The sequence below is a fragment of the Panthera uncia genome, chromosome A2, assembly GCF_023721935.1.
Source record: "Panthera uncia isolate 11264 chromosome A2, Puncia_PCG_1.0, whole genome shotgun sequence".
Lineage (NCBI taxonomy): Eukaryota > Metazoa > Chordata > Mammalia > Carnivora > Felidae > Panthera > Panthera uncia.
The window spans coordinates 4,832,179-4,854,211 of NC_064816.1; the positions used below are offsets into that span (position 1 = coordinate 4,832,179).

The window sequence follows — 22,033 nt, forward strand, 5'->3', positions numbered from 1 at the left end:
CCCACCACTAACAAAAATTAAGTCAAAATGGCTTAAAGAATTGAGTATAAGTACCAAATTATAAAACTCTTAGCAGAAAATGGAAATTTACAATAGCCAAGACATGGAAAGCAATCTAGTCCATGGATGGATGAATGGATAGAGAAAATGCGGCATAGATCCATCAATTAGTCGATAGATAACAGAATATTTCAGCCATTTTAAAAAGGAAATCTTGTGGCAGCTGGGTGGCTCAGCCAGTTAGGCATCCAGCTCTTGACTTTGGCTTAAGTCATGATCTCACAGTCTGTGGGTTCAATCAAGCCCCAGGTCCAGCTCTGTGAGAACAGTGCAGATAGATCCTGCGTGGGATTCTTCCTCTCCCTCCTCTCTGCCCCTCCCCTGCTCAAGTTCTCGCTCAAAAATAAACCTAAAAACATAAATAAAAGAAAATCTTGCCACTTGTGACAACATAGGTGGACTTTGAGTACATTATGCTAAATGAAATAAGTCAGATGGAGAAAGTAAACACCATATGGCCTCAGGAGGGGCAGGGAAGTGAATACTGGTGGTCAAAAGGTACAAACTTCCAGTTATAAAATAAGTCACAGGATGAAATGTTCAGCATGGTGACTATAGTTAACAATACTGTATTGTGTATTTGAAAGCTGCTAAGAAGAAATCTCACCACAAGAAAAGAAGTGTAACTTTGTGGTATTCGATTTTTTTTAAGTTTATTTAAAGACAGAGAGATTCTTTCTGCCCCTCCCCTGCTCATGCTCTGTCTCTGTCTCAAAAATAAACAAACATTTAAAAAAAAAATTTTTTTTTAAAGATAAAGACAGAGACATAGGGTGCCTGAGTAGCTCAGTCGGTTAAGCATCCGACTTCGACTCAGGTCATGATCCCCTGGTTTGTGGGTTTGAGCCCCGCGTTGAGCTCTGTGCTGACAGCTCAGAGCCTGGAGCCTGCTTCGGATTCTGGGTCTCCCTCTCTCTCAGCCCCTTGCCCCACTCATGTGTGCGCTTTCTCTCTCTGAGAAAAAAGCATTAAAAAATTTTTTTAAGAGAAAGTGTGAGTGGGGGAGGGGCAGAGAGAGAGGAAGAGACAAAATCCCAAGCAGGCTCCAGCTGTCAGCCCAGAGCCTGAGGGCAGGAACCATGAGATCCAGTCAGATGCTTATGGGGCACCTGGGTGGCTCAGCAGGTTGAGCTTCGGGCTTTGGCTCAGGTCATGATCTCACAGTCTGTGAGCTCGAGCCCCCGGATCGGGCTCTGTGCTGATAGCTCAGAGCCTGGAGCCTGCTTCAGATTCTGTGTCCCCCTCTCTCTCTGCCCCTCCCCCACTCATGCTCTGTCTCTGTCTCAGAAATAAATAAACATTAAAAAAAATTTAAAAAAAAAGAGTCAGATGCTTAACCCACAGAGCCACCCAGGTGCCCCAATATTAGATGTTAACTAGACTTATTGGGGTGATCATTTTGCAATGTATATAAATATTGTATCATGGAGTACACCTAAAACTAGTATGTGTCAATTATATCTCAATAAAAACTTTTTAAAAAAGAAAACAAAATTTTCCTTGACATTGGTTTTGTCAATGACATTTTGGAAAGGATGTCGAAGCTCAGGCAACAAAAGCAAAACCTGACTTCAACCTGGGGACCCAAATATCCACCTGCCCATTCATTCACCCTATCAGTGTCCACGACATTCAATTCAGTGACCAGGTCCCAAGTTGAACTAACACCTTCCTGGATAACTCAGTTCTCCCCCATTGTTTCCAAATTCACTTGTTGGTACTGATCCCCTGTCTAAATGCGAGCATCCTTCTGGACACCCAGCCACCTCACATTCATACCGATGAGCCAGTCACCATCCTGAATTCACCAAAAGATTCTCACTGTCCCATAATTGCTTATCATCTCTCAGATCTCAGAGAAGATATTATTTCCATAGGGTGTCCTTTCTTGACCCAACAATCAAAATTATAATACTACATTTTCCCCTGATTTTTGTGCATTTTTTTTTACTTATATGTATATGATGATCTCTTTCACACTTTTTCTCACTAAATTAGATGCACCTTGAAGAGAAGACTAGTGTGGGCTTTAAATGTTTTACATAGAGGTATTCAACTATTGCTTTGTATTAGTAGGTGCTCACGTGATTTATTGAAGCACAAATGATTCCAACTCTACAGTTAATTACAAAACATTTCAAATAAAGTCACTTAACTCTAATTACACAATGATATAATCTTCAGAGTGGTCTACTGCCCTGTATTAATTAACTGCTAAGATTTAATCCAATGTCCCTTCCCTGTAATCCAATTATGTTTCTAGCCACAATAATCCATTTAAAATGCAAATCTAATCAGAGCACTTTCTTTTTAAGCCCTTAATTTCTGCCTTCCTCAGATTATTTTCAGAAAGGCAGCCCTAAATCTCATCTCATTCCAGTTGTCCTGACATAATTATTAACACAATTTCATTACCCAAGATATCCCAATAGCTTATAGTGCTTTTTAAACTGATTTACAACATTTTCACTCTTGAGGTGCCATTATGTATTCTGAGTGACATTTTTAAGGTTGTAGCCATTTTTCATATATTAAATGTAAATTTAGATTTTTAAAACAGTAAAGAGTTATTAGCAAGTATTCCATAGCAACTGTTATTTGACCTTTACAAACCCCTAAATTCAGCAGTAGGAGTAAGCCTAGTCTGTGGATCCCGGAACAATTGCCAATGGTTCCAACCTCTCCCCTGGCTCACACATGGACCATCCTTCCCACACTGACCCAGTACTGACCTAGTGGGTCTTTCCACCTCCAGCCGATACTAATCACGCTGCATGATGCAAACCGGTTTCTTTAAAGATACAAACAAAAACACCAACACTGTGACCATCCCCTTCTCAACTTCAGATACACCGATTACCACTTAATACCAAAGGCAAAAATGAAACTCCTTTCTGTAACAAGCACAGATCTGGCTCGCCTTGTCAGCTTTACCAAACAGCATTGGGAAGCAGTTCCTCATGGGGCCATCCCAAGATGTAACAGGGTGCAACGGCTGTCTTCAACCAGGAAGAATGGAAGTGAAGAGAGACTTCCTCTCTCTGACCTCAGGCAGCTTGAAGGGGAAGGGAGCACGGGAGGAGCCACCCTGTGAGAGACTGTCCACTTTGACCTGAGACGAAAGAGCCCACAGGTGGGTGGGAATTCTTAGACAGGATTTGTGCTGGTCAGGATAATCCAGAGAATTTGGCCTCAAGGCAGTGAGTATCCTGGGGCAGTGAGTGGCCAGTGGAAACATAACTAGAGTGGAGAGCCCCAGGAACCCACCTACCTCGGGGATTTTCTCAGAGATCCCTTTACTCTCTCTTCAGGAAGGGGAACATCTACTGTGCCCTGCCCTCACAGCACTTACTTTCTGATGGCTGAGCCTGTTATCCAAAATTGTTCTTCCTTCCAAAAGCTGGCCCCAAACCTGGGTATACGTCCTCTCACGCTTAGAGTCCACTGCTGTTACCAGTACCTCAGAGGAAATGGAGGGATCCGAAGTCATCATCTGGCATCACCACATTTTAATTGTGATTAACATCAGATGACCTGTTTTAATTGTTCTCAGCCTGGATGTTCATTGGAAGCACCTGGAGAGTTTACAACTACTGATGGCTGGGTCTGGTCCCAGCACTTCTCTGCTGATGTGGGATGCAGCCTGGTCCACGGGAGATTTACAAATCCCCAAGGGTCTAAAGGATGAGAAACCACTCCTCTAGCTGTGTGGGGGAATGTGGTCCCGGACCCTGACTTATGTGAAACACGCCTGGGGTGCTTGTAATGCTATGGGTCCCTGGACACATTCCAGACCAAGTGTATCACAATGGCTGTGGGAGGGGCCAGGACAGCAGAATCTATTTTGTAAGAACTCCAAGTGTTTTTTAACCACAAGATTAAGGACTTTTCTCTCATTTCAGGGTTACTCAGACTTTGCAGCACCTTAGAATTACCTGGTAAAATTGGAAAGGACTGGTGTCTGGACCCCAGGCAGGATCAGTTGTATCTGTAGATTAAGGGAAGGGGGTGTGGAAGGCAACAGCATTTTGAAATTTACCTAGGCGACATAAATATTCAACTAATTGTGACAGCCACAGCATTAAGGTTGGAGAACAGCGAATTCATGGCAATCAGTGAAGAAAGAACCAATTAAATTACTTTCTGGATCACCTGGTGTGAGTAGCTCCTTGAGATGGGTGACTTCAGGGGTGGGCGGCACGAGGAATTCAAGAATGTGGAATGGGGTGATGGGCTCTTAAGAGTAGGAGGCAGCTTAAGGAAGAGAATAACAATTCTGGATAGACATTATCTCTCCGTGCACTGAGAGAGGAAAAAGGGGTAGCAGGAACAAATGCTCTGAGCGACTCATTTATATTTGTGATGTTTAATGTTTTTTTAAGTTGCAGTTTATTTATTTATTTTAAGAGAGAGAAGGAGAGTGCAAGTGGGGAAGGGGCACAGAGTGGGGGTGGGCAGAATCCCAAGCAGGTTCCACACCACCAGCGCAAAGCCCAATGCGGGGCTTGAACTCACAAACTGCGAGATCAAGCCCTGAGCCAAAGTCAGATGCCTAACCGACGGAGCCACCCAGGTGCCCCTGTGATGTTTAATATTTTAAACATTGTGATGTGAACAGCGAACCAAGCTGTAATCCTTGCTCCCACAAGGCTGTCCATTGTTGCAAGATGCACCACGGATTAATTTTACCGATTTATATGTTTATTTACAGGCAAGTGCACAGCATAGACTCTCCAGTGCGTGATTCAACACTAGATTTCTAAGCTCCATCCCCACTGTTCTGTCAGTTATATTTGTAGATTCCTGTGGCTGTGCGGAGGCATGTTGGCTGCAGAAACCACAGTATCTATTCATTCCCCAACTGGTGACTAGGTATGAGGGGGGTCTAATAATGACAATTTGATATACATCTACATTGTGAAATTATTACCCCAGTAATTAATATATCCATCACCTCACTTAGCGATCATGTTCTTGGTAACACTTGAGATCTACTCTCTAAGCGAATTTCAAGTGCACAATACATAATTATTAATTATAATCACCTTGGTGTACATTAGGTCTCCAGAATTTATTCATCTTATGACTGAAAGACTGTACCTTTTAATCAAATCTTCCCTTCCCCCCCCCCCACAACCCAGCCTCTGGTAAACTCGACTGTATTCTGTGTTACTGTATGTTTGACTGTTTTTTTTGAGATTCCATATAAAAGTGAGATCTTGTAGTATCTGTCTTTCTGTGTCAATAGAATTGCTTTTTGTGTCAAAAGCAATACCACGTGCTTTTAAGGCTGGAAGCAATCTGATCATGTACAACTAGTGGGTGGGACAGTTTGGCAAGGTCTCTTGAAGTTGTGCATGTGATTACCCTTTCTTTATATTTCACTTAATATAATATCCTCCAGGTTTATCCATGTTGTTGCAAATATTTCTTTCTCATGGGTGAATAATATTCATAAATATGTACATATACATAGGTTATATAATAATCACATTTTCTTTATTCATCTGTTAATGGACACTTATTTTGTTTGCATACCTTGGCTACTGGGAATATAATGTTGCAGTGAATATGGGAGTTCAGATATCACTTCCAGATAGTTATTTCAAGGGCCGCTGGGTGGCTCAGTCAGTTAAGCATCCGACTTTTGATTTCAGCTCAGGTCATGGTCTCACAATTCATGAGATCAAGCCCTGCATCAGGCTCTGCACTGACAGCGCAGAGCCTGCTTAGGATTCTCTCTCTCCCTCTCTCTCTCTGCCCCTCCCCTGCGCTCTCTCTCTCTCTCTCATTTTTTTTTAAAAAAGAAAAGACAAGACCATCCTTTCCCCACTGTGCATTCTTACTTTGTTGAAAATTAGTTGACTATATGTATGGGTTGATTTGGGGACTCTCTGTTCTATTGGTGTGTCTGTTTTTATGCCAGTACCATAATGCTTTGAACACTATATTTTTTTAATACAATTTGAAATCAGAAAGTGTGATGCCTCCAGCTTTTTTTTTTTTCTCTTTGCTCAGAATTGCTTTAGCTATTTGGGATATTTTGTAGGTCCATATGAATTTTAAAGTTGTTTTTTCTATCTGTGAAAAATGCCATTGGGATTTGGATAGAAATTGCATTAAATCTGTAGATGGCTTTGGGCAGAACGGGCTCTTTAATTAACTATCTCATAATCTATGAACACAGGATATCTTTCGGTTTATGTATGTCTTCTTCCATTTCCTTCTGTGTTTTATACTTTTCAGTATTACAGATCCTTCACCTCTTTGAAATAAGAAAAAAATGAAACGCAACAAGCCAAAATGGTATGAGCCATGCCTGTGGTGTGGCAGAGTGAGACAGAGAGGGTTGAACCAAAGCAGTGAAAAATCAGAGAGAAACTGTGGCCTTACAGAGTCCAGAAGTGACAAGGAGAGAAAGAGGGAGCTGAGGTCAGGGAGGAGAGAGCCAAGGATGGAGAAAAGAAGCCTAGCCTGGCCAAAAAGCTTCCAGAAGTGGCAGATAGCACATTGCACTCAGGCTGGATTTAGAGTGGGCCCTATATGCAACGACTGGTGTTCTTGTAGGAAGAGAAGACACAGAGACATAGAGGAACAGAGACTGGAGTGATACTATCGCCAGAAGCTGGAGACTGTAGGCACCGCCAGGAGCTGGAAGGGGCAAGGAATGATTCTCAGCTGTTGATAAACCATGAATCGACTGTAGGACTCCCCCATTTATGCCCACTCAAACTATCAAAAGCTGATAGTACGTTGTCTTTAAAATCCTAATTATCACCTGGCTTATCACACGGATGTCCTGGAGATCAGTGACCATGCCCGATGCCATCATGTAAACTTTCCAGGTCCCCAGTTATCAATCTGAACACTTTTTTTTGGCAGTTTTACACCTTTATTTGACAATCACTGACTATCATCCATATTAACTGTCTGGAGATTTTTGTGAGTGGTGACAGGCACACAGGTAACCAACATATAGAGCTGGTCTGGTGAATCTTCATCCTCATTATGTATTCCGGACTGCCACACACAGATACAGGATGGAACATTCCTTCTTCCTTTGGCCCAGGCAGCTTTGTTCAGCTCACATCTGGAGTTTCCATCTCCTTCGTGGCAAATGTCCAGATCTCTTTGAGTGCCAGAGGGCACACTTCTGGAAACCCACTCCACGAACACACTTGTGAATGTTGCTGTGTTCTCTGGACCCTGCCTCCTTGATGGCAGAATGGCCCTTCTCGCTACCCTTCTTTGTGGGAGCCATTCTGCCAGGTCCCGGTTGGAAAGGAACACCTTCATTTTTCAGTATAACTCCCTGGAATCATAGCCTACATCTGGGAACCGGCTGGGAATGATTTAAATGCATGGAGGAGAAAACCCAACTAAAATCAAGATAAAACAATTTAACAGAATATACAAATGGGAAGATTCAATGAGGGAAGAAATCAGCTGTTAATGGGAATAGAGTAGATTATGTCCAGACACAGATACATGCAGAATACAAATGAGGGGGGGCAGGGGTACCTAGGTGGCTCAGTTGGTTAAGTGTCTGACTTCGGCTCAGGTCATGATCTCACGGTTCGTGAGTTTGAGCCCCGCATTGGGCTCTGTGCTGACAGCTCAGAGCCTGGACCCTGCTTCAGATTGTGTCTCCCTCTCTCTGCCTTCCCCCGCTCTCACTTTGTTTCTATCTCAAAAAAAAATAAACATTAAAAAAATTTTTTTTAATGAGTGGGGGAAGGTCTTTCCCTGCCAACCCCCACACCCACCCCTACTGTGCTCTCCTCCCAGGTGGACTCAAACCCAGGCAGGCACTCCTCCTCTGTGACCTCACTCAACTCTGACTCCCAGAACTCCGTATCTGGCAGGTAAGACCCTGTGTACTCCAGCTCCAACTCCTGTGCCATATAGGGCCCTGTGCCTGGATCCTACTGGGCTAGGGTGGGGCCATGAGATGTCCTCCTACCCCAGGACATTGGATAAGAAGATTAGCTCATCCTGAAGAGTCATATCTGCCCCAGTCCTGTGCCGGAATGAGCCTCTACCACAAAGCTGCTTGCTCTGGGAGGGAACTTTCACTAAGTTAAATCCAGAGCCTGTTGTAGGAGGCACAAGACATGCCTGTCCGCCTCCTCTCACTCTCTATCCTTTTGTGTTCCTGTCCTTGACCCTCTGAAATCAGCCTTCCTCCCCCGCCTCTGCCAAAACTACTCTATCAAAAGTGTAAGGAAGTCCAGAAAATGCTGGATCCTTCTTTTCCTTCCTGACCCTAGTGAGAAGGTCTCCCCCTCTGACTTCTGTAATATTCCACCAAGTATTTGTTCGGCACAAATAATTACAACGTTTGTTGACCGAATGAATTGTCCATAAATAAAATGAAGTGTTTATTGGATCATTCCAGCACGTCCTATGCTGTGAGGCAGACAAGTTTCATCCAGAGCAAAGGCACTGAGCCTGCTGGCAAAGCTTTGTCTTCTCTCTTATCACATGAAATCCAATCTCTTACCCACCAAACCACCCACTATTTCATGTCTTTGTGTCCCAAAAGAGTTTAATAAAGAGCCGTCTTACTATAACAAAGCATGGTGGCAGGGAGCGAGAAACAGGGTTGACAATGCAACAGAAAGCGGAACGTGCCTCACTGGCGAGTACCCTCCCCAGGGCCACCCCACTCGACCCTTTCACACAATCTTCTCCTACTTTTCCTCTAGTTGTCAGAACGTCCCTCTTGGCTTCTGACTCTCTCTGCCTCCCTGGCAAGCCTGTCTGCCCCCAAGGCCTCAGCCAGCCTGTCTCTTGCTTTTCTCACATTCTGAGTCTGTCTCCAGATATCTCCGAGTGTTACCGGTTGTCTGTAGACGGGTGGTGGGGGACAGAAACCCACCCCGGGGACCGAAGATGGCGCTGTGCAGAACTCAGGTCTGCCAGGTAGAGACCCAGCACCACCCACACCACCCAGCGCAACTACCTGTAAGGTATTTGTAAAGTCCAAAGTACTTAACATCTCCCCATCGCTGCTGCAGGCCTGGAGGCCCTGCAGTCTCCTGTATGCACAGATTTGCTGGGGCTTCTCCAAGGTTCTGTCCCATTGATTGTACCTGGTCTCATTGCCAGGATGAGAAGTTATCCTTGTGACCGGCCTCTCAAAAATGCAGCTGGTCCGCCTTATAGGAAGTGCAGCCCTTTCACGACACCTCTGCTTGGACTCAGCTAAATGGACTTGTCTTTTCTTCTCTGAAGTCCGGGCCATCATGTTTCTTTTGAGCTTCCCCTTTGAAAACAAAATGAAACAGGAAATTTGAATAAGATGGGGGATGAAGGCCACCAACCACAAAGAATGGTCTCCACTCATCTGTATCTTCCACCCTCCTTTATCCACAGAGAAAGGTGTCTCGAATGGCACCGTTGTATCACCATCATCTGGAGGGTGGTTAACACTCAAGATTTCTGGACCTCAAGCCAAGTAGGTCTGGGGTGGGGCCAAGAATCTGCATGTCTAAGGGTTCCCAGGTGATGGTGATGCTGCTGGTGCGAGAACAGTTCCTGGGATGATATCAAAGAGATGTGAGTCAAGGACAGAAAGCTTGAGGTCATTACCCAGTGCCAACTCCAGACCCTTTCTTCTCCACCACCTTCCCTGTAGGATGTGCCCATCTTACCACACTTGTCAATGTCAACCACAGGCATGCTGGTTCCCCTCAACCCACCGTCATTTGGACACAGGGATCACAGGTTTCTTAGTATCCCAAGGCTTCCGGCTTGCAGTATCTCTTAACTGGGGTCTAGGACACACAACAACCTGGTTCTCCTACCTCTAGTGCCTCATCCTCAGTGAGGTCTTGCCCCTCCCAACCCTTAGATACTCACTCATTCTCACTTGCACACTCAAACCCCATCGTCACTCAACTAACCTCCTGTTCATGAATAGATAACCAGAAACAACATATTCCCATCACACGTTTTTGTTTGTTTGCACAAAGACCTCCATTATAAAACCATTTTTCAAGGTTCTGGCAAGAACATTCTCCGTGCTCCTCCCTGTTAATGTCAGCTCCTCTTTCTGACTTAACACAACAATCAATGCTTCTTAGAGGTCAATCCTGCTCTCACATTTGTTACACATCCGCACCCCTGTCTAGGCCATTCGTCCCTTTCCCTGGCTTCTAAATACCATTAATGGAACTAGAAATGCCCATAGAGTCAGTGCAGATCTGACTCTGACCCTGATACCCAATACCCACTCTCCCAATCACCTCATCAGTAATGATACTGATGACTCCACGAACAGTGACCGTTTCCGAAGTTGAACCAACCAATTCCCCCCAAAAATTCACTGCTATCTCAGTGTCCCCAAACCCACTTGCTAGTACTAATGTCCTGTGTAAACCTGAGTGTCATTCTGGCCACACCACACACTTTTAACAATAAACCATATATCCGCCCTCCTGAATTTACCTAAAGACTCAACTTCCGAATAATTCTTGAGCACTTTCAGTTTCTTATAAAATCCCACATCCCCGGTGACCTTTCCTGATCCAGCAACCAAAATTACATTTTCTGTGTTGATTTTTTTCAGCATTTACTTGTATATGTATTACTATTTCTTTCATATTGCTTTTCTACAAACTGGATACTCGGCAAAGTGATGTGTACTTTAATGTTTAATTACACATGTGCAGTGGTTACATCCATAACCACTTACTGTTTCGCCATTGAAGGCACTTGGATTTATTTACGGAAAGAAATTATTCAAACTCAAAAAAATACTTTCTACACTTTTTAAATAAATTCACTCCACCACAATTGCAATGACGTATCTCTCTTGTGGCATACTGCACTAAATCATCACTGTCCGAGATTTTTTAATCCTTTCTCTCTGGAATTTATTATAGCAATTCCCCTTAGCCACCATTTCAGGTTTCAGTTACCTGAGGTCAACTGTGGTCCAAGGTCCAGAAGGAACGGTCTTCCTTCTGATGCATCAGTTGTGGTCTCAGGCTACATCACAGTGCCTACCAGCACTCACCTCACTCCACCTCATCACCTAGGCATTTGATCAATCTCACATCATCACAATAAGGTGAGTATCGTACAGTTATGTACTCTGAGAGAGACTACATTCACATAACTTTATTACAGTATATTTTTATAATTATTCTATTTTATTATTGTTGTTAATCTCTTACTGTGTCTACTTTATAAATTAAACTTTATCATAAGTATGCATAGGAAAAAAACATATATAGGATTCAATACTCTCTATGGTTTCAGGTATCCAATGAGGGTCTTGGAACGTGTCCCCTGGGGACATGGGAGGAGTGCTATATAAGACTCTAATCACAATAATCTGTTTAAACTGCAAACCTAATCAATATGCCTTTCCTTTTAAACCTATCATTTATTTTTAAAGGGAAGCCACAAATCTCATTTCATTCCTTTTGTCCTGCCATAATTATTATTATACCACCCCTTTCAATACTCAAGAGGTACCAGTTTAGAGGAAAAATTGTTTGATCTTCCCATTTATAGAGCACCTAATATATGCCAAGTTGTGCACTAAAACCAGAATTTAACTTAACAAAAATCACTGCCCACCCCACCCCACCCCCATTTATTTTAATCTCAGTAAGAGGAAAGAGTTAATACACAGAATAATGAGTATCTAATATCATGTCAGGTATAATTAACTACTGTGGTAAACAGGCTGATACAGACGTAGAGAGAGGGGTGGAGGAGGAAAGTAGGGAGGGATAACAGGACAAAGAAATTAACTACAATTATTTTTTTAATTTTTTAATGTTTATTTACTTTTGAGAGACACACACAGAATGTGAGTGGGGGAGGGACAGACAGAGAGGGAGACACAGAAGCCCAAGCAGGTTCCGGGCTCTGAGCTGTCAGCACAGAGCCTGACGCGGGGCTCGAACCCACAAACCTTGAGATCATGACCTGAGCTGAAGTCGTACGCTTAACCCACTGAGCCACCCAGGCACCCCAGAAATTAACTACAATTATTGATGAAGAGATTAAGGTGGGACTAACTGAGGACATATTTGAGCAAAGAATTGAATTAAAAAGAAAAGAAAAAAAGACCAAGCACATGTGGGTAAAGAATTTTCCAGAGAGGGGAACAATGTAAACAGTGGAGGACAAAAGGCTACTTCCACTTCCTGGTGATATTGTTGGTTAAAACAAAACCACCAAACAAACACATCTAAGCCTATTTTCCCAAGAAAACTTCATATACTAAACAGTAATAATGCAACACCTTGAACATTACTTAAAAAACATTAACATCTGAGGGATGCCTAGGTGGCTCAGTTGGTTAAGCCTCTGACTCTTGGTTTCAACTCAGGTCATGATCTCATGGTTTGTGGGATCGAGCCCCAAACCAAGCCCCAAGCTGGCTCTATGCTCACTGCACAGAGCCTGCTTGGGATTCTCTCTCTTTCTCTCTCTGCCCCCACTCCCCAACTTTAAAATAAATAAACTTTTAAAAAGTGAACACCTAAGAAACAGATTTCAATTAAGATATCTTCTTCCTTTAAAATCTCCTGTCAGCTCACTTAAAGAGGTTTCACGGAAGGAGAAGTGCACCAGGGCTCCTGGGTGGCTCAGTTGGTTGAGCGTAGGACTCCAGCTCAGGTCATGATCTGGCAGTTTGTGACTTCAAACGCTGCATAGGGCTCTGTGCTGACAGCTCAGAGCCTGGAGCCTGCTTTGGATTCTGTGTCTCCCTCTTTCTCTGCCCCACCCCCCACTCACCATCTGTCTCTCTTTCTCAAAAATAAATAAACATTAAAAAAAAAAAAACAAGGATTGGTATACCAATGGGCACTCGTGTCAACAATATGGACTCCACACTCACCAGAACGGGCTGGTCTGGAGAACAGATGGGTACAGTTTCCTCCATGGCTGCCAAGTTGTCCTGATGCCTCCACTCCTGATGTGAGAACCCATGGCTTGCTGGAAAATGTGTGACTTCTGCCTCTGAGCCTGAGGCCCATTTTATGGAGGAAGGGAGTAGATAATCCAATGAGTGGATAATGGAGAAGCAACATCCTGTCTCCTATCAACTGGAGTTGAGCAGTTGCAAAATCTTTTTATACAAAGACACAAATATTGGGTTTCCCAGCTGGCCCACTTGGAGGGGCATTCGACTCTTGATCTTGGGGTTGTGAGTTTGAGCCCCACATTGGGTGCAGAGATTACTTACATAATAAATAAACCTTAAACATACACACACACATACACACAGATGTGGGGCTATTGACATTGTCAGCTGTTGTAGATGAAATCATTAAATACATTTGTGTGTGAGGTGCATTTGTATCTTGTGGTTTCTGTCCACATTTTAATGTTTCCTGTTTCCTCCCACTATGGATACAGTCCATAAAAACAGAAATGGAAGTTTCTATGTATAAAAATTTTCATACAACTTATGTTTTATTAGGAAAAAATTAGAAACTGTTTAAATGTTTCTCGGTAAAGGTATGTCCAAAATATTTATTAACAATTCTATGGAATATATCACAAAGACATTAAAAATAAATTAATAATTTGTGCATTTATAATTCATCTTATTGCCAGTAAATTTGAGAGTATTTCAACCACCTTACACTTTCCCTACCCTTTGACCTAAATAGTTAATGTTCCTTCACTCTCTTCATTTTACTGAGTTTGATTTAACTCTTTTATTATTATATTGTTCCTTTAATAAACTTACCAGTTGCAATCATATATAAATCTTTATGTGCTTAATGATTAATTATGATTCCTTTATTTAATATAGTCTAATATAATTACTTTTACCACCTTCCCCAAATGCTAATACCTTCCAACCCTTCCCATTACATTTTTAAGCTTTCTGACTTTGTTTTGCTGTTCTCAGGCACCTTAATCCTGCATTGTGGTAGGGTCCCCTCCCTAAGGAAAGAAAAACAAGCAAACAAACACGTCAAGGCAACCTGGTTATATGTGTAAGTAACAACATCCCTCATGACCTTGTAACATGAGACCACTTAATCAGACTACATGTTTGTGTGTTACCATATATGGGAGACACAGAAGTAAAAAATGTAGAACAAAATTATGCCATGACCATGTGGTGTTTGGAGCTGAGTTCTTTGGGTACGAACCCAACTGAGTTGTTCTGGCATGAATAAAGTTGCTTCCTGGAAAGAAAAGACTCGGGATCACGACTCTGTGTGAGAATCCCACTACAGTATATATTTTAATCTCCAAGAGAGATTTCCAGAATTGCCTCATAAAGCAAAGTTCATTTGGGGGTGCCTGGGTGACTCAGTCGGTTAAGCATTCGACTTGGACTCAGGTCATGATCTCTCTCTCTCTCAAAAGTAAATAAACATTAAAAAAATTTTTAAATTTATTTGTAATTATAAATTATCCTTTCCTTCTCTTTGTTCCTTCCTGCAATCCTGGTTTTCAATCTGGAATTCCACTTGTTTGGATTAAAGAACTCACTCTAGTATTTTTTTCTAATTCAAGTGTGCTAACAATGAAATGTTTCATTTTTTAAAGTTTTTCTTAAGACATCTTAAAAAATTTTTTAATGTTTATTTATTTTTAAGAGAGAGAGAGACAGAGCATGAGCGGGGGAGGGGAAGAGAGAGAGGGAGACACAGAATCTGAAGCAGGCTCCAGGCTCCGAGCTGTCAGCACAGAGCCCGATGCGGGACTCGAACCCACGAACCATGAGATCATGACCTGAGGAGAAGTTGGACACTTAACCCACTGAGCCACCCATGCTCCCTTCTTTAGCATTTTTAAAATGGTACTCTGTTGATATCGATCTTATTTAAGTTTTGTTTCAATACTACCAGTTAGCCTTTTTCTTGTTTATTTGGCCTCTGCCTTCTCTAAAATCTGTTTTTAGACAATGGCATCTCCTGTGTAATTGACTTTGCTTATGTGATGTTGACTTAATTACATCCGTGGGGTGATACCTTTCATCAACGTGGAACAGACTGTGGGTCCTCGCTTCTGACCTCATCCTTCCCCATGATCTCTCTGCTCTCCTGATCTTGCTTTTCTTTTAACTCTGTCCTGAGCTTACTAATATCATTCACCCTGTAGTTTTGTTGGGATATTTGCTCTTGAACCGTCTTCTGGTTTAGTAATCTTGCGTTTTGCTAGAAGGAATCAATTCCTTCTTAATTATTTAAATCCTTCATTTTCGTTCTACCATAAACATAATACTTAACTTCGAAAAGAGAGCAGAGCAGTTTCACAATGAGGAGAAATGTTTTCATTTTGAAGCGGAAAAATACAACTTGAATCATAAGCTTAAATAAGTTCATCAAAATTCACCAGTAAGACGGGGGGCGGGGGACGGGTAGTGGACAACCTGGGCGAGAGAAGAAATTGGCATTATGTACATCTGGTGAAGTACATCAAGCCGAATTATGTAAATAATTCTGTCCAATAAAAAATAAAACTGAACACCCACTAGAAAAACGGCTCAAAAATCCTAGAGCTAGGAACCCCATGAAAAAAGGATAAACAAATACAGAGTTAACATGTTAAAAAAAAACAAAACAAAACAAAAACCTGTTTAGTTTCAAGGAAATGCTAATAAAAGTCCATGAGACCCACATTCACTGAAATGAAAAACCGTAAAATCCTACAGGCTGCCCGGGCTTATCGGGGACAGTCAGATCATTCCTGCAGGGAGAGTGAGAATCTAAATTAGCAGAACCGCTTTGGAAAACCAGCAGGACCCAGTGAAGCCGTACGCACACCTGTGCTGTTTCAGGTAGACACACGTCCCCAGCACTGCGTCCGCAACCCACAAGCTCTGGTTGGGTCCCAGCGGCTGGAGGCTGAGCAGCGCCCGGCTAGAAACTAATCGAACGTGCGTCCGCGGGGACGGACATTCTCCCAGGCGTCTGCACCCACTCAACTCCAGCCATAAGAACGCACGAATTACTGGGATTGAAGAGTAAGAACGATCTCAGAAGTGCGACGCTGAGCCACAGCCCCTCGGGAACAGCCCCAGGACCGCGGGTCCCAGGTGGGGATTGACGGCTGCTCCAGGACCACGCAGGCAAGGCCCCCTGGACACTGGCGCCCCACATCCAGGCCCCAGGGATTTCCAGGAGCGGTGGCTCCAGGTGGCTGTGGGAGTTACTGCAGAGCGCAGGTGCTCGCTCCCAGGGCTGCTGGGGGAGGGTGGCTTGGCTGGCAGCTCCTTCCCCAGCCACCACCCCTTTGAGCCTCCCCCGGGGGCCGAGGACTCAGCTTTTCTCCCCAGGCGAACGGGGCATGTGGGGGTGCCTAGGGGCTCCGTCAGGTCAATACGGGAGGGGAATCAATATTGGAGAGGGATCCGTCTCAGCCCAGAAAGCAGTGCAGAAGAGGAGTGCGAGGCTCCCCAAGGCCACCAGCCCCTCCCCCGGTCGGGACCCTCAGCCAACCACTTCCCGGGGATCGCCCCCTCTGCCCTGAGCACCCCGGTCCTCCAGCCTCTCTCCAGCCCCGCACCCCCCGGGGCTGCCGCCAGCTGCCCAGTCCAAGGATGCGCGTTCCGGGGCCTGGGGCTCTGGCCCCGCTTTGCGCGCAGACCTCTGCCTCCCTCGGCGAGTCGGGGGCCCAGAACCTGCGGTGTGACCCATCGCAGACCACCCTCCCAGGCCTGCAGATGACTCTTCCAAAGGGATTGCCCCCGAGCATCCACCCCTCGGTCAAGAATTGGCACACGCCCTTCAGGAACAGCAGCCGCCTGCCTCTTTTACAGGGTGTACAGGACCCCACATCACCTGCACTTGGGGACACCACAGACGCAGATACTGGGGACTCTCCCCCAAACCTTTGTTCTGCAACAGAAGCTGTTGTGAAAAAACAAAAAAAAAAAACAGAAAAGCAAAAAAAAAAAAAAAAAAAAAAAAAACAAAAAAAAAACAAAAAAAAAAACGACAACCTACAGTTTGGGGAGAAAATATTACAAATCTCATTCATCACAAAGCACTACTAATATACAGAATAGAGAACATTTCCTAATAGCTGGGGGGGGGGTGAGGGAGGGAGGGAGACCCAGAGGGAAAATACAGGAAAGAATTCAACAGACATTGCACCAAGAAAAGCAGTTGAAAAGCTGTCCAACGTCACTCCACCTGAGGCCAATGCAAGTGAAATCCACTGTGAGATACTACAATCCAGCCCTTATGACCCTAAGGAGGACACTCTGGGGGCGGTATACAGCAGCTGGAACCCCAGCCCGTTCCTTGTGGGAATGCAAACTAGAACAACCACTCAAGGAAAATGGTGTGTAGTTTCTTCCTTCATTTATTATACACTTGCCGTTCACCCCACCTTTCCCATTCTGAGATACTTGAAATGAAAACATATGTTCATAAAAGCACCGAATGCCAAGGGTAACAGCAGCTTATTCACAACAGAGGATGTGACTCCAGGGTCCCTCAGGGTAAATGGATGGATATTCAAATGGTGACCCATCCTTCACAGGGGATGTTCCTCAGCAATGAAGAGGACAGGACTTTTAAATTTGATTCCAAGTTTAAGTACAGTTAGAGTTACTGCAAATACTAATATTTGATTTAGCTATTTGAAAGATTATACACTAAGTGTGGGAAATTTAGCTCTGAGTCTTATAACAGTAAATCTTTTCATATCTACATACAGATCAAATGTATCTGATCAAATTTAAGTTTGGAATCAGATACACTGTATCTGACCACACACTGGATTTCAAAGCTCTGAACGAAGACAAGTTATAACATATCTTACTCATCACTTTGGTGTGGATTATAATTCAAGTGATAACACTGGGTTTCTTGAGCTAAACATGTTTCAAAAGTGTGCTTGATCACCTTGTGTTTATTTTTGCCAATGTGTTTGCTTAAAAATTGGAAATGACACGTAGCGTAGCAGTTGTCATATTTCTGTTGGGCTTGGCTAGATAAAGCCAAGGATAGCCGAGCCCACAAGAGTGGGTAGGGTTGATTTCCCAAAGGAAAGGAAGTTCTACCAGCCCCTAGAGAGTGCCATCCACCCACCCTCCTGCCAGTACATGTGTGCATGCACACACAAACTCAAAGTACCAGCATTTGCTCTCGCTCACTCACATACACAATTTGTAACACAATTACACAGGCACACTCTCTAAATTGGCCTGGGATCAACCCCAAATGTCCATCAGAATTTCTCAAATGTCAAGAGGCTGCTAATCTAAGATGCCCTTGTAGCTCCAACCAATCACATCAGACCTTGCTAACAAATCCGCTGGTTCTGCCCCATGTGACAACACATGAAGGATCCCCCCAAGACCTCATTCTGTCCCCAAACTCTTCCCCTTTCCTGAGACCACAGGAACATCTCCAAAGCTCAACCTCTGTGAGTGCCCACCTTCAATGTTAGTGGTGTTTGCATGCTTGGGTCCAAGGAGCATCCAGTGTTGGCTCCTAACAAGGGTTTGCACAGAACTTGAACGTGCAGCCTGCGACATCCACCTCCATGTGTTCAAGGTCTCTCATGATGCAGGATGGAGACAGAGGTAGAAAGAAAGGGGCTGGTGTGGGTCAAGTCTCCCTGTGCCAATACATTCTGGTATACTTGCTGGGGAATCTAGAATTCTTTTTGTTTGTTTGTTTGTTTGTTTGTTTGTTTGTTTTTGAGGGAGAGACCAAGAGACAGAGTATGAGTGGGGGAGGAGTACAGAGAGAGGGAGACACAGAATCCGAAGCAGGCTCCAGGCTCTGAGCTGTCAGCACAGAGCCTGACGCGGCGCTTGAGCTCACGAACTGTGAGATCATGACCTGAGCCGAAGTCGGATGCTTAACCCACTGAGCCACCCTGGCACCCCTGTAGAATCTAGAATTCTAAATCTAAACCTGGTCTTCCAGGCTGTGACGAAGATACATTTGCAAAGTAGGACAAGGGGAGTCCTTGACTTGGGAGTGTGTTTGCTATGAACATCTAGGTATGTGAGTGGTACTGGCACCATTTGTAACCTTGCTCAAAAACCTGACAACCTCATAGGAAAGAGCACAAGGGGAAATAAAAGAAGTAGAACACAGGATTCTACTTCTTGTAGAATAATGGGATAGTATTTTAAAATATTGTGCACACGTATACTTTCCAAAGATAAAGGTTGAGTTTCCAAAGTCAAGCCAGTCATTCCAAGATGAGAGCCCAGGGTCTTCCAAATAGGAGACCCAGTTAGTGAAATGAACACCCAATGTCTCCTCTTCTTTGACTGTTGCATCTGAGCAACAGTATCTCCTTGCCTTGTCTTCTAACACTTGGACTCATGCAGGTTCTGTCTTCAGTCCAGAGCTCCTCCCCTTGCTCCAGAAAAGGCTCAGCCAAGCCTGACAACCATCTCCACTCCCACCCATAAGTCCCCTCCCTCCCCGCCTGAAGAACTTAGAAATCCTAAGCTTTGCCCTCAAAACACTGAAAAGGCTCCTGCCAATCTAAATAAGTTGGTCTGAGATGCATGGTTAGGCGCAGATTAGAGTATTTGCAATACGTGCAACAACGTAGTCCCATCTGTTTACTCATCACTGTTATGGAGTCTCTCTACACATGTGCTCATGCAGAGTGCCAGTCACATGTTTCAGGAGCTTAAAGTGTAGGAAGAATATATGTATTTAATTTATTTGTGATACATGGGTACAGACCTTGTGATATGTCATGTGTCCCAAGCATTTTCAAACATCAATTCCTTTAATACCCTAAATAACCTTACATTCCATCTACTCTTAAGATCACCATTTGACAGGGGCGCCTGGGTGGCTCAGTTGGTTAAGCATTGGACTTTGGCTCAAGTCATGATCTCTAGGTTCGTGGGTTCACAGATTGGAGCCCCATATCAGGTTCTCTGCTGTCAGCATGGAGCCCACCTTGGACCCTCTGTTCCCTTCTGCCCCTCCCCCCATGCCCATGCGTTTTCATTCTCTCTCTCCCTCTCTCTCTCTTTCTCTCTCTCCTCTCTCTCTCTCAAAAACAAATAAACATTAAAACAAATTACCAGGGGCACCTGGGTGACTCAGTTGGTTAAGCCTCTGACTTGGGCTCAGATCGTGATCTCGCGGTGCGTGAGTTCGAGTCCTGCATTGGGCTCTGTGCTGACCACTCGGAGCCTGGAGCCTGCTTCAGATTCTGTGTCTCCCTCTCTCTCTGCCCCTCCAATGCTAACGATCTCTCTCTCTCTCTCTCTCTCTCTCTCTCTCTCTCTCTCTCAAAAGTAAATAAACTTTTTTTAAAAATTTTTAAATCACCAGTTAATTGACAGAGGGAGAATCAAGGCAAAAACAAGGTATGTAAGTGACCCAAAGTCCCATACCTACTAAGGGGTGGAGCTAAAATTTGAATATAAGCCATTTAGTTAGCTCTTTATTCCGTGCTCATACATATGACATTTTCTTCCCAAGTCTTCATGCTATAAAAAACTTTCATGTGAAGCAGTTATGTATTTCTTATCCAATAATGTCATTATTTTATATGTAAGTGAAAAACAAAACACCCAGAGAGTAAACATTCTCACATATACACACAAAAGTTTAATTCTACTAAAATCTCTTATTCCTGATACTTAATACAGAAAACATTTCAAAATGTTTCTTCCCAGCCTGAGAGGGTCCCCCAGGAAATCCCATTGGCACCCTCTAATAAACAAAGGACGGGCTGAGAATGGGTCTCAGGGAAAAGGGTGACCTCAGGAGTTACCACTGAATCACACTATTGGTGTGAGAGCCTAAGCAAGTGGGATTTAGGCTCCATAGTGTTTCAGCCTAGGTGCTAATTTTCTAGATGTGTTTTGGAGGCTAGTGTTGAAGTACAGGAAAAAAGGATGGGTCCCTGTATCTTTGGGGAAATGGGAAGAGAGAGACAGAGATAGAAAGGAAATGACCATTTACCTCCACAGCATTTTGGGGTGGGGGAAATCCAGCCTAAAAGACACAGTCTTGTGCCTGGAGTAACTCAAGGGGTTGCATCTTCTTTGATCAAAACATACAGCCCATCTTCATGGACCTGCTTCATCTAAAAAGGGTAAAGGAAGGAGGAAACACTTTAGTGGTCTTGCTTGACAGTGGTATTGGTGAGGGTAGTGACTGTGACTGGCTCATCTTTGCAGCCCCAGCAAATAGACTCTGGAACAAAATAAGCTGAATGAAGTCAATGGGTGGTTGGGCTTTCACAGTCTAGAATAAAGTGCAGAAAGAGAAGATTTGCAGGAAACACTGGCCACTCTGGGGGATGGCCATGCTCCTTTTGTCCCTACATACTTGTTTGGGAACATACAGAATCCAAGGTGAAGTCCGTCCCTTGGATCAGCAGAATTTCAAGGAGGTAGGAGTGTGGTCCCTGGTGCTCAATAAAGTCAAACTTTGTCCAGTGTCTGGACATGTTGTCAGTGAGAAGTTAAATGCTATCTGCCCCAAAATCATTAACTAGGCCTTAACAGAATTGAAATAAATATCTTGAAAAGTTATCCTGTTCATTGAAGTCTTATTCACAATAGCCAAGATATGGAGATAACCTAAAAGTCCTCCTATGGATGAATGGATATAGAAGAGGTGGTGTGAATATATATACATATAATAGAACATTACTTAGCCATAAAAAATGTAATCCTGCCATTTGTGACAGCATGGATGAACCTGGAGGGCATTTTGCTAAGGGAAATAAGGCAGACAGAGAAGGATAAATACTGAATGGTATTACTTATATGTGAAACCTTTTTTTAAGTCAATTTCATAGAAACAGGATGGAATGGTGGTTCCCAGGGGTTGAGAGTAGGGAAATGACTCCTCATTGTACCCTTTGGGCCAAAGGGTACAAACTTTGGGAAGGATGAATAACTTCTGGGAATCTAACGTCGAGCATGGAGACTACAGTTGACAATACTGTATTATATACTTTGAAGTTGCTGAGAGAGTGACTCTCTAATATCGTCACGACATACCAGAAAAAATAATTATATGAGTTGATG

The 22,033-nt window shown here is 43.7% G+C and overlaps 3 long non-coding RNA genes across 3 annotated transcripts in view; 1 reads left to right on the top strand and 2 right to left on the bottom strand.

Moving 5' to 3' along the window:
* LOC125928938 (uncharacterized) overlaps nt 1–3,818 on the bottom strand; it is a 39,276-nt gene extending 35,458 nt beyond the window's left edge. Inside the window, exon 1 of the long non-coding RNA XR_007459773.1 lies at nt 3,413–3,818. This is a non-coding gene — a long non-coding RNA (uncharacterized LOC125928938). The remainder of the gene's footprint in view (nt 1–3,412) is intronic.
* Nucleotides 3,819–3,899: 81 nt separating this feature from the next.
* LOC125928939 (uncharacterized) lies at nt 3,900–17,078 on the top strand. Its single transcript, XR_007459774.1, has 5 exons — nt 3,900–4,217; nt 7,849–7,925; nt 10,963–11,137; nt 13,949–14,036; nt 15,707–17,078. It is a non-coding gene; the product is annotated as an uncharacterized LOC125928939 (long non-coding RNA).
* On the bottom strand, nt 8,428–21,180 carry LOC125928941 (uncharacterized). Its single transcript, XR_007459775.1, has 4 exons — nt 20,958–21,180; nt 12,926–13,053; nt 10,986–11,101; nt 8,428–9,328 (listed from the first exon to the last, which is right to left on the bottom strand). It is a non-coding gene; the product is annotated as an uncharacterized LOC125928941 (long non-coding RNA).
* Nucleotides 21,181–22,033: the final 853 nt, after the last annotated feature.